The sequence below is a fragment of the Dipodomys spectabilis genome, unplaced genomic scaffold (assembly GCF_019054845.1).
Source record: "Dipodomys spectabilis isolate Male_0828 unplaced genomic scaffold, ASM1905484v1 ptg000158l, whole genome shotgun sequence".
In the NCBI taxonomy this organism is placed as follows: domain Eukaryota; kingdom Metazoa; phylum Chordata; class Mammalia; order Rodentia; family Heteromyidae; genus Dipodomys; species Dipodomys spectabilis.
In genome coordinates this window covers 6168344-6182323 of record NW_024870835.1, presented here as the reverse complement: position 1 = coordinate 6182323, position 13980 = coordinate 6168344, and the positions used below count along the sequence as shown (strand labels likewise).

Genomic DNA, 13980 nt, shown 5'->3' with positions numbered 1-13980 from the left:
CATAACATCTTATACATCTCATTGTTGCAATGGGTCCACTTGTATCCCTATTTAAACAATTTGTTTTTTCCCTTCCCCTCCATAAATTATACCAACATCAAATACAGTGAAAACAGGGGTTATACCATGGGGAAGGGACATACACAGCAACAAAGAAATATCTTATAAATATGTTAGAAGCAATAGCAAGAAAGAAAAAACATTTGAATCCTTATCCTGGGGTTCATTTCGCCTAACATCAACTTGTCTGACTGTTTCTGCTTATCTCAGACATATACTAGTAATTGCAAATAAGGGAAACCATGGAAGCTATGTTTCTTTGGTACTAGCTTACTTCACTTCATATAATTTTTTCCAAGTCTTTCCATTTCCTAACAAATGGGGCAATGTCATTCTTTCTGATGGAGGCATAGAATTCCATTGTGTATATATACCACATTTTCTTGATCCATTCATCTACTTACTTTTTTTTATTTAAAAAATTTTTTTTGCTGGTCCTGGGGCTTGAACTAAGGTTGTAGGCACTGGCCCTGAGATTTTTTTGCTCAGGGTTAACTCTCTACAACTTGAGCCATAGTTCTACTCTGGCTTTTTTTTTTTTTCTTTTTGCTTATGTGGTACTGAGGAATCAAACCCAGGGCCTCAGGCATGCAAGGCAAGCACTCTACCACTGAGCCACCTTCCCAGCCCATCTGGCTTTTTTTTTTGGTGATTAAAGATAAGAGTTTCATAGACTTCCCTGCTCAGTCTGGCTTTGAACTGCAATCCTCAGATCTCAGCTTCCTGAGTAGTTAGGATTACAGGCATAATATAATTGTTTGCTTCTTACTTCATAGACTGTCTTTGTCGGAAACTTCTAGATCTGACTCAGTTTTCCCCTTAGATAATTTCAGTATGTACTGGAAAGCCTGGGATGACCTTGCACTATTCTCTAACAAATTGAGAGATTTCAGTTATACTCCAATACTACACTCCAGGGTATGCTCAGTCATTTAATACTAGATTATTGAGCCTCTCCTTGGTCTTTAGAAACAATGGAATGATGCTAGGTACTCCTTATCAAACATTTGGTGTGCTGTAGTCCCATGACATTTAGCATAGCAATTAAAACACTTGCTTTCCTATTAAATAGACTTCATTATATTTTCTAAATGAGAGCTAAACATATGGATACCTTTTCCTTTTTCTTTATTGCAATCATGATCATATAATCTGAATATAATTTTTCATAACCTAAGCTATGTTCATCTTTGGAGTCTCTATCCCCCAGATCATTCCAGTATTGTTTGTAATTTTACTTGCTAAAATCTGTGATATATCTCTAATTTTATCATTCTTGATTGTTGCAGACTCCTAAAACACTATTCCCAGTTTCTTCTTATGTTGCTTGTATGTTTATAAATCAGTTTTTTCCTTTTGATAATCAGAATTAACTATTCTGTTGAAGCATCCTTACTACTTCCACAGTCATTGTTGGGATTAAATGTGACCTCTTTCCATCTTTCTCTACTTTGAAGCAGAGTGAATATTCTAGAGAAGTCCATGGAATATAATTGTTATGTTTTTTCTTTATTCTGTTCTTTTACTTGTTAATTTTTCCAACTTTAAAAAAGTATCCTGAATTTTTACTTTCTTCTTAGTTGATCAGGACCAAATATTAAAATACTATTAGATCATTTTTCATTCTTTACAACTTCTGTTTTTTATTTATAATATACCTAATATATATTTGTATAGAAGAATATATATAATGTACACATAATTTACAAATAAGTATACATATATTAGAGGTGAGTACTCAAAAATTTTTGCCATAATGCATTTCTCAGCCAGTACCTGTGGCTTGGGCTTTTAATCCTAGATACTATAGAGGTGGAGATTGGGAAGATGCATGGTTTGAGACCATTGATACCCAACATCAACCAGTATCTGGCTTGGTGATACATGCCTATTATCCCAGCTACAGCAAGAAACTTAGATAGGAGGATTGTGGTCCAGACAAGATCAGGCAAAAAGGGCGATACTTTCTCAAAAATAAACAGCTAAAAGAGCTTCAGGCATTGCTTAAATAGTAGAGTACCTGTTTGGCAGGTACATGCATTGTACTTATAAACTGATTTGTCTAATTGAAACCCCTTTGCACAACTACCTAATGATAACCATAAATAATAAAGAATTTCTAAATGTCAAAGTCAAATAGATTACAGAAAATTTGAGTCAAATTAATTAACTATAATCAGTTACCCAAATTGTGATCTCTGGTTAATTATTTATTTTTTGTGCCAGTTTTGGGACTTGAACTCAAGGCCGTGTGCTGTTGCTGTCCCTGAGCTATTTTTACTGAAGGCTAGTGCTCTACCACTTTAAGCTGCAATGCCATTTCACTTTTTATTCGTTAGAGATGAGTTTCATGGACTTTCTGCCTGCGCTACCTTTGAACAGTGATCCTCAGATTTCAGCCTCTGAAGTAGCCAGGATACCAGGAGTGAACCATTGACTCTCAGCTCCATTTAGTTTTTTGTTGTTGTTGTTGGTCATGGGGCTTGAACTCTGGGCCTGGGTGCTGTCCCTCAGCTCTTCAACTCAAGGCTAGCACTCTACCACTTGAGCCACAGTGCCACTTCCAGTTTTCTGAGTGGTTTATTGGAGATAAGAGTCTCACAGAGTTTCTTGCCCTGGCTGAGTAGCTAGGATTACAGGCGTAAGCTCCCGGCACCTGGCCTGTTTAGTTTTGTTACTATACAAGGCTTGGTCTTAGACAACATTTCTTCCCCTTGGAATTTGTATTCACCCTTCTTTGTTCTTTTTCTTATGAAGAAAGTCTGTATCAGTTGTCAGAAGTTATTTTTCATTATAAATACTTATATTAGTTATTTGTGTATATTATTTGTCTACAATGGACTTGAAGATACTCTTCCTTGGGTTCTTTACCTTATAGTATGGATTTAGACCGGTTGCTTTGTTTAAACTATTCACAGATATCATCCTAGATTTTCTTTTCATTATCTTCCAGAACTTGTTCCACACCTTCTAGGATTCCACATGTGTTCCTTTTCATTTTGATGGATTATTATTTTCTACTCTTTTCCTCAGAAAGGATGCAAAGGTGGCATATGCCTAAGCTGTTTTGCATTTTTCTTTCTGCTTGATATTTCAGCAGTATGTAAAACATACATGTAGTATCCTTTCGATTCTTTTTAAAGCATAACTTTATTACCTTTTTTTAGCATATAGTGTTGCCACCAGGAGCCCAATGTTAATGTTCCTTTTGCTTCTTCCAGGCTGCATTGTAAAACTTCAACATCATCTGTTTAAACAAAAACTTCATTCTTTTCAGCTTTGGATTGGCTAGGAAAGATTTTCTTTTGGTAGGAAAAAAAGTTCTATTATTCTTTCTTCATTTTAGCACTCTACTAGAGGTTGAACTTTCCAGCCTCTTTAGCCTTTCTTTCTCATATTTTTCATTGTCTTCCATCATTAAGTGATTTTTTAACTTGATTTATGCTATGGTCTGAATGTTGGCATCCCTACACTTTCCAATTCAAAGGTTGGAAGCTAATAACACAGGTCATAGCTTGAAGAGGTAAGGCCTTTAAGGAAGTGACCAACTCATGAGGGTAGAATCATGTGGGATTAAAGAAAGAGCCTCCAACCCCTTCTGCCAAGTGAGAAATAGGGACTCATCAGACACAGAATCTAGGGATACTTTGGTTTTGGACTTTCAGTCTCTACAATTATAAGCAAGAAATGTCGATTTTATAATTTATTCAGTCTGTACTCTCTATTTTATAATAGTACCTCAAATGGTTGAAGACATTTTACTTAGTTGAAAGTTTCAAGTTTGAGTGTAGTTTTCACTCTAATATTTACTTGACTTTTCAAAGTAGTCTTCTGTAATAGAATGACTTTTTAATCTTTTTAATTATATTTTCTAAAGTTACAAATTTAAAAAGTTTATTCAGAAAAACTTTAGACATTTCTGTTCTTTGCATTATCTTTGTTTTCTTTGGTGTATTTATTTGTTCTTCTTTTCATTTGATGTTGATGTTTTCCTTCACATGTATGATCGTTCATGTTTGTGTATGAAGATCCATGTTACTACATATAGGTATGTTACTCCTTTGAATTTGCTTTGCATTTTGTGTATTTGTTTACCAGAATGTTACCTCCCTTTGTGGAATGATTTGCCTGAGGGACCTAGCTACAGGTTTTCCTGAAAGTTATGTGCTAGATTGGCTTCATTATAGCAAATAAGTATAATCAGCTTTGTATTACTCTAACAAATATCTGAATGAATCAACTTACAAAGAGGAAATGTTTAAAGCCTTTTGGAGGTCTTAGATGTGCTTAGAGCTGGCAAAGCAGAGAGTTGTATTATAAGCTAGGGCAAAGGCATTTGAAACTCAGCGTGCTTCACCTAAACTAGAAACTCCATAATTTATGGCTAGGCATAAGAATGGATTCTCCACTTAACAACTGTACTTGGAGTTGGACTTGGCTTCAATGATAGCTCAGGCAGCATGAGAAATACTGATACTTTTCCAACTGAGAACTGGGAATGGGAGAGAGGGAACACTAATTTTTGTCTGCAGATGTCTTAAATCTCCATCCTGATGAGCTAGAAGGGTGACAGGGTTATGGTTTGGTTCAGATACCACAGACACTTGCTTTTCTTACTCTATTGCATAGATTTTATTAAATAGCTTTTTTTTCACTTGTAGTTTGCCCTTAGACTATTTCTCTTAGGCTTTAGGTATTGTCTCCCTCTCTCTCTTTCTCTCAGTATCTTTCTGTCTGTCTTTCTGTGTATGTGTGTGTTTTTATCTGTTTCTCTGGGCAATGGATTTGGGTAATTTTTCATACTTTGCTGTCCAAAGTCTATTTGTTTATATTGTTTTAACCTGGTAAATTTTGGGGTTATTTTTTATTCAGCAATGTATAACTGACACCTTGGATCAAAAGATGTAATTGAAATTGTGATAGGTACCACTAAATCATCAGTTTAAAAAGTTGTAACAATTTCTATTTTCGCCATCAGTGTGAAAAGGTTCCTGATTCCCCTATATCCTGGACATATTTTCAAGCTTTTTATTTTCATTCATCTGAAAGGCACCTTATTTTGTATGCATGAAGTCTTAGAGCCATTTTGTATTATTTTCTGTGGACTTTTTCTTTTATATGTCTTTCTATTTCCATTGCCGATGGCATTTCTATTTCATGTCCTATTGTGCCCTTCAAATTCAGTATATATAGGATTTATTGGCTTTTCCTTTGAGTTATTTTACTACATAACTTTCTGACTACCACAGACTTGCTTTTGTCTAAATTTCACATCTTGAGGGTAATCTTTGATATCTTTTGGTATGTTTTTGGACAGAAAATCAATTCTCAAGTTCAGTCACTTTCTCTTTTGCAATGTCACTCAAACCCAATTCCTCTGTGTCCTTAACTTCCAAATCCTCTACTTTGGCTCTTAGTATTTCAGCTCTGAACATCTTATTGATTTCTTTTGTATGTAAGTTCTATTTTACATCTTTACTTGTGTTTCTTAGATTTCTGGGACTTTTTTTTATCTCAACGGATGTTGAGGTTTTCAGGTGCTTTTTAATTTATCAATTAATATGATCATGATTTTTCTTCTTTTAGATAGCTGATATGGCAGAATATATTGATTTATTTTTTCAATATTATGTGACTTGCACAATTGAAATACATTTTATTTGATCATACATATAACTGTATTGTTCAATACTATTTTCTAGTATTAAGGCCTTTTTGCATCTGTAATTATGAGGTGTTGTTTTTATGTTTTTTTTTGTGTGTGTTTTTAATCTTTGGTTTTAGTATTGGAGATAAAGGTATCTGTATAGGGGCTGGGAAGGTGGCTCAGGGGTAGAGCACTTGCCTTGCATGCCTGAAGCCCTGGGTTCGATTCCCCAGCACCACATAAGCAAAAAGAAAAAAGCTGGAAGTGGTGCTATGGCTCAAGTGGTAGAGCGCTAGCCTTGAGCTGAAGAGCTGAGGGACAGCACCCAGGCCCAGAGTTCAGGCCCCACGACCGGACCCCCCCCCCCAAAAAAAGGTATCTGTATAAAATTAATTGCTTCTGTTTTCTGGAACAAATTGTGTAAAATTGCCATGAACCTTCCTTTAAATGTTCAGTAGGATTTTCCAGTGAAATTATCTCAGTATAGGCAGTTCTATTTTGGGAGTTTACACATTATAAATTTAATATCCTTAGTAATTATAGGACAGTTTCATTTGTCTGTATCATATTTGATGTCATGTAATTTGTATATTTAAAAGAACTGGTCCAGTATATCTAAGTTGTCAAATTTATGTGTGTAGAGTTCTTCAATATGTTCTCTTACATTTTTGGGGTCTGTAGTATCTATAATGCTAATTCTAATTATTAATATTGGCAAAGTATGTCTTCTGTCTCCTTCCTTTTCCTTCCCTTCCCTTCTTTTCCTCTGTCCTTCCATTTTCTCCTACTCTACCTCCTTCATTTCCTTCCTCCTTCCCTTCTCCCTCTCTTCCTCTTTCCATCTATCATGCTCTCTATCCCTCCTTCTTGTAGCAGAGGCTAGCCTCAAACTCATTAGTAGCCCATACTGTACTTGAACTTGTGATTATCCTGCTTCAGGCTCCCACTCACTGGGATTGTAAACTGATATACTGGGCTACCTTTCCCTTTTTACTATATAGACTTGCTAAGAGTTTATTTTATTCAAGTGTGTCAAATTACAAAAATCAGTAGGGAACATTTACCCTCTACAATCAGAAGCTTTTTAGTTTAGTGTATAGTATATTGGGATTTTTAGATGTGTTTTAAGGGAGAATAGGGAGAATATTTTGAATCTATTTTCCTTTGCTGTCTTTTAAAAACTTACATATTTTCGACTGTATTTGATGAGTTAATTGAAGTGGGTAATTTGATTTCATTGCAGCTTGTTGCTTAAAATAGAATTTTAAAAGTTTCATAGATAAAGATTTTATCCAGAGAGAAAGTGTCAGATACCTGGGACTTATTTTTATCACTCTTCTCTTTCCATGGCAGAGAACCTTTCACCTGTTATTCATAATTTTTTTCCTTTTGAGTTCCAAGTTTAAATAACATTTCAGCTAGTCCATTGCAAGGATTATGTCCCAGAGAGAAAATATTTTCTGTGTATGCCCTAGAGCTTTATTTAGTTCGGCATATCAGTGTGCATTATAATGGCAGGGTCTCAGCTGGAATAGGTTCTAATAGCTATAAAACATATGCATTTTCCCATGAACACAAGTGATACTTGTTAGTGAGGATATGTGTCTTCAAAGTATCTTCATATGTGTATACATAGTAATGTTCCAGAATCCATATTTACTATAGATTTTAAGTTAAGTGCAATTTGAAGCAATGTTCTTGCAAGTTTTTTTTGATGGAAGGAGATAAATTTATGATTAGTTAACAAAAAATTTCAAACCATGTATGAATTTAATATGATTAGTAAACAGACAATAATATTTCAAATCATCTGTAAATCTGAGCTACATTATATTTGGAACATAACCACCTTTGTTTAGAAATATTTTATTATTAGTAGTAGTATTATTAATTTATTTTTTTGCCAGTCCTGGGGCTTGAACTCAGGACCTAGGCACTGCCCCTGAGCCTTTCTGTGCCCTGAGTCACAGCACCATTCCTGGTTTTTTTCTGTTTATGTGGTACTGAGGAATCAACTCAGGGCATCATGCATGCTAGGCAAGCACTCTACCACTAAGCCACATTCCCAACTCTATTACAGGATATTTTTAAAAACAAATTTTATCATTATGTAAAGTTTTCAGACAATATAAACCTAGGAGAAAAAGTAGTAACAGAAATCAGAGTTCTAGTGGTTTACTTTTGAAAACTAGATTGTAACATTAAAATTATTCTGTGAACAAAACCTGTTTTTCTTAAAAAAAAAGGGGGATACAGATGTTTAAACAGAATCTCAAGCAATGAAATACAACTCTGCTAACTTAATTGTTTACATGAAATGCTAACAATCTTCAGTCATACCGTAAGTAACATTGATAAAGAATAACGTAACATTGATAAAGAATAACGTTTTCAATGCCTTTGGTTCATTTTCATGGTTTTGTCCAAATAAACCTTGCAAAAGAAAATGAATTGATGCTGAGATCAATGGTATTTAAAGTAGTTGTGAAGTAAACTAAACATGAGATACAGCTCTGCATCCATTTATTTGAAAATACCTCGAGGCCTTTTAATATCCCAAAGGCATTTCTAATTTGCACAGTAAAGGTACTATTATTTATATTTTAAATTAATATTCAGATATAACTATATCAGATAAATATACCTGACTTGTGAAGACACGTATGTAATTTTGACTAAGAACCAGTCAAGTAAAATGAATAATATTTGGTTGAAATGGAACTATTGTCAACTTGTTTTTGAAGTTTCACATTGAGGTCATGAAATACTATTAATAATAACATATTGGAGGCAGAAAATAATCCTAAATGTTGATCTTACACAGTTTCTATAGACATTCATCTTATTTTGAGAAGAAATTTTATTAAAATTATTAAATTATGTTGGTGTGTCACTAATAGAATGAATTTTTGAAATCTTTGAAAATTATTTTCTTTGTTCATTTACTTGTTGTGGCAAATCTGGGTATGTAGCTCAAGCTGGTTTTGAACTTGAGATCTTCTGTTTCAGCTTTCCTAGTGTTTTGATTATGGTCATACACCAACATGCCTGCTTGATTTCTTGGAATCTTAAGTGAACTGTATTATTTGAAAAATTATCAGTCATATGCTCATACAAATGAAATTCGTGCTATTTTGGAATTTGAATTTTTAAATGAATTTTTATTACAATATATGTATTATATTATGTTAACAAGTTTCAGATATTTTTAAATGTTTAAACCCTTTTATTTAAAAATATAATCATTATAACTGATGATGTCAAAATTTGACTTGATGTACATAATAAGTTACTTTACAAGAATGAACATAAATGGAGAAATGAAATATTATAAAAAGATAAATCTAGATACTCTTATATCATGAATGTGGGTATGTATGAAGTAGAAATTGGCCTTTGAAATTGTGATTTGTATAAGGGAAAAGTACTATTATTGCTATGAACATGATTACAGTTTCCATTGCCATTATGAATTGGCTTTTTTGAGTTCAGCAATTCCAGCAGATTTTTTTTTCTTTTTTATTGGTCATGGGGCTTGAACTCTGGGCCTGGGTGCTGTCCCTCAGCTCTTCAGCTCAAGGCAAGTGCTCTACCACTTGAGCCACAGTGCCACTTCCGGTTTTCTGGTGGTATATTGGAGATAAGAGTCTCACAAACTTTCCTGCCCATGCTGACTTTGAACTGCAATTCTCAGATCTCAGCCTCCTGAGTAGCTAGGATTACAGGCATGAGCCACCAGTGCCTGGCTCAGCAGAATTTTTAATATTATTTTCTAATGTAGTATTTACTAAAATAATAGATTCCTAAACTTAACTTTCCCCAAATATGCACAGTTTTATTTAAAGTCTGGTAATATTTAAGATCTCTTAGGCCAACATTTGAAATGGTAGAGGAAATATCTTTAATTATTTTCAAAGAATTACAGATTTGAGAGAAAGATTTAATAAACAACTCTTATTAAAGTAACAATCACAAAATATTTTTTTTCTTCTTTGGTTAAGTTTCATGATTTTTAGGGCAGGGGAGTGGTGGCTCCCACCAAAATCTCCGCTACTCATGAAGAAGATGAAGAGGATTCTAATTTGAGGCCCGCCCTCAAGTTAGTGAGATTTTATCTCAACCAATAAGCTGGGTATGGTGGTATGTAACTCTCATCCCAGCTGTTCAGGAGACATAAATAGGATCACAGTTCAGGCCTAATGGGCAAAAATGCCAAACCCTGTTCTAAAATAATTAAAGCAAAAAGGGTGGGGAGCATTATTCAAGTGGGACAGTGTCTCAATACCAAGTATTAAGACCAGAATTGAAATCCTAATACTGTCATAAAAATGAACATCACCAACATGGAATTTTAAGATTAGGACAATTAGCATTTTTTGTATTCTCTTGAAGTCTATGTAGAATATGTAGCCAAATATTCCTTTATTTGGGATCCTCAAAGTAAGCCAATATAAATATTGCCATTCTAGTAAAATTGTTGAAACTTATCTCCTGCTAGAAATTTGACACTTATTATTTTCCAAGAGAAGATATGTGCCTTTAATTTTCCATGTAGGTTAGCAAGTTCTATTACAATAGATAGTATTCTTAGAATATGAATAAGTCAAACGAAAATTAAGTTTCTAGTGTACTAGAAATTGAGTGACTACAAATGAAATAGAGCTTTTTACCATTAAAGGATTTATTAAAATATAATAAATTCCTAACTAGTACATCATTTTTAATGATATATCACTGTTTTCTATAGCAAATAATGCTTCTTTAAAAATTATCATTGGACTCGGATCTATGAAAATTGCCCTCAAATATGTGCTTAAAATGTTTTTTAGTTTACTTTTTTAGCCTTCATTTTTCCTAATTTCTGAGATTTGCTTCAGGTGTGGATGATCTACTCTAAAAGTTTTTAGGACAGTCAAGAGGCTTCAGAAATTAAGGAAGTAGGGAAGATGAAAGACACATGAAGGGATCTTTCCTATACTATTCCGTGCATGTTTCTCTTGCTAGAAACATTTTCCTCTCTTCTCTCTTCTTTTTGAAATATTTGTCATTCTTTAGTTCTCAGAATAAGTGAAATATCTTTCTGCCCTTCAACGGAGAATGTTTTTTGTCAGATTGTACCCTGCTTATAATTTTCTAAAATTTTTGTATTCTACCTTGAGTACATGTCTATTGAATTGAGACTATACATTCCATAAAAACCTTTACTTTTGAATTACTTTTAATATATGGTACATCATCCATAATAGTTAGTGTTCTACTCTTTGAAACTGCTCTCCACTCATCTCTTTAAGTTTTGGAAGTTGCCATCTTAAGAGGATTTTACAGTAACAAAGTATTATGATGGTAGGCCTTAGGAAGTATTAGAAACATATGGTGGAATTTGTCTTTTTTGTTTTTTTCAATTGAGGACTTCTGTTACTTACTGTTGTTACTTATTGCCTCTAGGTAATAAGGTGGGACAACCACACAATTTACCCTATTAGATAATTTCAGGGATCATGGTGCTTTGTTACTTGTGGTCCAGTGTTGAAAATAATTTGTGTGTGTGTGTGTGTGTGTGTGTGTGTGTGTCTGTCTGTCTCTGTCTCTGTCTCTGTCTGTGTGTATCCATTGGTACTTGAGCTCAGACACTTGCTCACTCTGTTTTTCTTTGGTGAGGAGGGAAGGGGGCTGGTCCTAGGACTTGAACTCAGAGTCCGGTGCTGTCCTTGACATTTTTGCCAAAGTCTAGTACTCTACCACCTGAACCACATCTCCACTTTCAGCTCTTTTGGTGGGAGATAAGAGTCTCACAGACTTTCCTGTATGGGCTGGCTTCAAACTGTGATCCTTGGATCTCAGCCTCCTGGTTAGCTAGAATTACAGGTATGAGCCACTCACACATAGCTTACTCTGCTTTTTTTTTGCTCACTGCTGGAGCTTTGCCACTTGAATTATGCTTGTTTGGGCTTTTTGCTGATTGAGTGGAATCATGAGTCTCATAGATTTGTCTATTTTGGCTGGCTTTCAGTTTTGATCCTCTTGAAGAGGTAGGCTTATAGGAATGAACCAGTAGGGCCTGGCTGTTGTGTACATTTTATAAGTTAAGCTTAAGACAGTGAAGTGAATGTGGTTTCTCTTCCTCCTTCATGACTGGAACTGGAGCTTACTTCAGACTTGTATCCTTTTTTTTTTTTTTTTGGGTCCGGTTGTGGGGCCTGAACTCTGGGCCTGGGCACTGTCCCTCAGCTCTTCAGCTCAAGGCTAGCACTCTACCACTTGAGCCACAGCACCACTTCCGGCTTTTTTTCTTTTTGCTTATGTGGTGCTGGGGAATCGAACCCAGTGCCTCATGCATGCAAGGCAAGCACTCTACTACTGAGCTACCTTCCCAGACTTGTATCTTGAAAAAACTGAGCCAAAACTTTGAGACAATTAATATAACTGTTGTAAGGAGACAACAATCAAATACAAAATCATAATTATGGCAAAAGGAGCTTGTTGCTTTATTTATTTTTGCCAGTCCTGGGGCTTGAACTCTGGCCTTGGGTGCTGTCCCTGAGCTGCTTTTGCTCAAGGTAAGTGCTTTACCACTTGAACCAAAGCTATACTTACGGGTTTTTTTTTAGTAGTTTTTTGGAGATAAGAATTTCATGGAGTTTTCTGCCTGGGATGGCTTTGAACCATGATGGATCCTCAGGTCTCAGCCTCCTGAGTAGCTAGGATTACAGGCATGAGCCACCAGTGCCTAGAGAGTTTTATTTTCATTCACTTGGAAATGAAAATTTTTTATTAATGTACCAAATGTCAAAATTATAATTTTCTGGCACAGTTTGGCTTGATTGATATAGGTAGTGATGTTTATACCTATAAATTCTTTTTAATTTTCAGTACTAGAGATTGAACTCTAGGTTTTAAGCATGCTAATCATGTGCCACCTGAGCCGTTTCCCCAGCTGTTTTGTTTTCTTTTAGTTTTTGAGACGTGATCTTGCTACTCTTTTGCTCAGGCTATCTTTAAATTAATGATCTCCCTGACTTCCAAATAGTAAATGTATTAATGCTATTATTATCTAATGTTTTAGTTTAAATTCCTTTTTAGTTTGTTTATATAGAATCTTAGAAATGTCAGCATTTTGTAATAGGTTTTCCAGGAGTAACTTTCAATGTTTTTGATGTTACTGTTGTTTGTTACATTTTATTTTAAATTTACAAAATGATGTCGTACTTGAATTTGAAAATTTAATTTGAGAAATATTACATCTCAAATTGATGGTATCAGAATTTACAAACAAAAATTCTTCATTACCTATATATGTTCTAAGTTAAGTTTAAAAAGAAATTGTCTTTTATTGTAACAATACTTGTGCTTGAACTTAGGGTCTTGTACTCTTGCTGGCTTTTTCTGCTCAAGGATGGTACTCTACTATAAGAACCACAGCTGTACTCCCAGCTTGGTGATTAATTGGAAATAAGAGTCTCATGGAATTTTCTATCTGGGTGGCTTCAAACTATGATCCTTAGCTCTCAGTTTCCTGAGTAGTTAGGATTGCAATCATGAGCTACCAATTCTGTTTCACATATTATTTGAGGTGGAGGGGTGGAGATCTCTTTGGCATAGTTTCCTTTTTTAAAAAACATGCTCTGTACGTTGGGGTAAACATAATATTTTTTCTTTTCACTCTATTTTCAATTCTTCTTATTCTAGAAATAAAAGGACCATCCTGAAAAATGACAATCATAAAAGGGAATGACTTAGTTGTTGTTGGGATATTTATTTAAGATATGTATGTATGTATGTTGTATCCTTGAAGTGCTCTATTGAAATGTTTAAGCTTATAGAGGTTATCTTATGCTTTATGTTTATATTTATGTGTGGAGTTAAAAAGTTTAGATGCTTGACAAACAGACTGTTGCTATAAGGTTATACTATGTAGTTTCATTAGAGAGAAACACTTCTCTCCTGCTTATTCCACTCCTAAACACATGGATTGCACAGCTGCTATATGCTTTTACACTGTCCCCTGTGTATTAAGCCAACACGGCCTGCATAGGGGTTGCATTTTGGAGCATGGTGGTAGCATGGCTGGTTGGAGACCTCAGAAGTGTAGCTGCCAGAATTTTGCCATCTGGCAGCATTGCTGCTAGGCTGTTCCACTCAGGGCATAAAATATTTTTGCTGAGCACTTATCCTGTTGGAATAGCCATGTATGCATAGGCAGAGATATGGATGGATGGTCATGGGAACTAACAGAAAGATGTTTAATTGGAACTATTCTAATGCTCAACATGAGA

General features: G+C 34.7%; 1 protein-coding gene across 5 annotated transcripts in view; it reads left to right on the top strand.

The window, feature by feature from the left end:
• Cntln (centlein) overlaps positions 1-13980 on the top strand; it is a 199069-nt gene that overhangs the window by 9015 nt on the left and 176074 nt on the right. The window lies entirely within an intron of this gene.